We start from the raw sequence: 2,540 nt of genomic DNA, 5'->3' as shown, positions 1-2,540 counted from the left end.
TTTAAATCATTCACCATTTCTATAGGTCAAACTGAATTGATGAAGTGTGCTTGAATCGTAATTCTACACAGTTCAAGAGCCCGCCCTTTGTTGGATGTATAACAGCATACTTACTGTGTTCTGGGTGTGCTGAGCCTACATATTTGCTTGAAGCCATTTCTTTCATTTTCTTGTTGTCAACAGAAAATATTCTGGACACTTACCTTACAAAAAGAGGGCCATCTCAAGTTTGGAAAACAGATACAAGTGTCGTGTTTTTGACAAGAATTATTTATTTTGCAAAGACTTTGAATATCAACAGGTGCTTCATTTGCACCCCTTTGCAGATTGTACTTCAAAAGTTTTTGATCAACAACTCTTCCTAATCAGATGTGATGCAACCTTGATCATATTGCATATAAATGAAACAACTGAACGGAGTCTTGGACATAACCAGCTAAAAAAAGATTCCTGTGGTATGAAAAATTTTGCATTTGACTGTATAAATGAAACATGTAGCTTGTCTGTCAAAGTTGGACTGTTTTTAAAAGCCCCCCCCCCCACCGACCCCCCCCAAAAAAGACCTCTTAAGACCCTGAGATGCATTCAGGTTGGTTTTCATGGAAAAGACATTTTAAGCAATCCGAGTAAAATTTTGTTTATTCAAAAATGGAATAAATATCTTCAGAAAATGTGTTGTAAATCATGGAACTTTATTTGGGATGCATGACGTTAAAGGCATGTTTGCATTAAAAGATTGAAAAATATTGTGCAAAATGTTTTTTGTTTCTTTAAAAACAACGAGTTCCATGATTACAACAGCAGGTAATTCAAATGCTCCTATAAGTCATATAAATTGATTTGCAAAAGGAAATTCATTGGACGGGTTTCTCTTTGTCACACTCGTGGTCTCATTAAATCGTTCTGGAAGTTCTAACTATAGCTGAACGCAGGTCAGTGACACTGTTGCAAGGGGTTGTGAACCCATTGGGTGTCAGTGACTTTCGTTACACAACACTGATGTGATGTGGAAGGTGTACCAGCGCAACGTCGCCCAGCTGAGGAACTTACTATAGGTCAGTTCGACAGTTAAGAGCAGATGAAGGCAATCCTCCTCTCTGGGCTGCTATGAGCATGCCATCACATCCTGTAACTCAAGCTCTCTCTGTAGGTAGCCTGGTTATTTCTTTTATAGTTGACACACAAATCATTTTTGACCTGTAGACTGTATTCGATGTAATTCATAAAGCATATAAACATTCACTCACCTGTTTGCGTGTGTATGCTTCTGAGAATAATAATCAAGGTCTTAAGTTAGATCTGTTCTGTGCTGAACATTTGTGAAAGAAATCCTTCACCTTGGCCTGAACGTGCCGTTTCCAAGCTGTCAAAGTGATGACAGCTTTTGCGCTCTTCGGGTTGTAGCGCATCTTGCCTTCACAACGCACGGATGCCGGCCCTCGGCAAGCTTCCAAAAACCAGCCAATCAGATGAAAAGGGGCTTTTCCCTCCAGGGACCTTAAAGATGAATCATAGAAGCAAGTTTTTTTGTTTGTTTTTTTTTTTTTTTGGTGGGGGTGGGTGTTATGGTAATAACACAGATGAATTCGCAATATGAAAAATGTATGACAGTACATAAGCATTATTGGTCCACCTAGAACTTAACGTACGTTCTGGAGCACCTGGATATGATTTCATTACAAGGCATACTGTATGTTAACACGTGCATACAATGTGGCACTAATAGCTCCTTGTGTTAGCCTTAATGTGATCTATGCATAAAACATGAGCTATTGTGTGAATATTTCCTCATTTAGATTTCAGTTGCTTTGTCTGGTTGCATATTGTAGTAGCAAGCACAGCAGTGGATCACAGCCAGGATGAAATGTGACGAAAATATTGTTGATCAGGTTGGCACAGCCATGACTGACTGACTTACAGATACAATTGGCAGTACTTCCCCGCCCACCCAGAAAAATAACACTTAAACATAAATTTCCATGACAGACGTTTACAGTATTACGAGCATTCTAAAATATATATAGCATTTCTTTCTTTGCTTTCCTCTGGAATATGTTGTTTTTATTCAGTTGTGAAATGCAGGATGGGTACTTAACATGATAGTGGGAAATGTCTTTTTATTTTATTTTTTGTAACCTGTCCTGCTCAGCTGCTTCATCAAGCGGAATGGAGGTATAACTATTTTCACTGGAACATTTGGTTTTTTTTTTTGTTTTTTGTGCAACAGGCAGAGTTTTATATACTGCCTCTGTGGCTATTTGTGTGATGATGGCTATTCACTGAAAATTGCAGTCGGACAGAACGAGGTTTTGTTGTGGTGAGACAAAGGCAAAAGAGAGGGCAGAGAAAAACACAATTAAATACGAAAACAAAGCAAACAAAACAAAACATTATTTGAGCTCCATTAGAAAAATATGTTATTTTCAACAGCAGGGTCATAGCCGATGAGTGAGGGTCAGGATTATTTGTTGGGTTCACGAAATAAAATTATGGAAAGAATTTTAGTGAGATACAATTTTCTTCTACCAACTATATATATA

Source organism: Hippocampus comes, unplaced genomic scaffold (assembly GCF_001891065.2).
Source record: "Hippocampus comes isolate QL1 unplaced genomic scaffold, H_comes_QL1_v1.1 scaffold174, whole genome shotgun sequence".
Lineage (NCBI taxonomy): Eukaryota > Metazoa > Chordata > Actinopteri > Syngnathiformes > Syngnathidae > Hippocampus > Hippocampus comes.
This window is presented reverse-complemented; position numbering follows the sequence as displayed.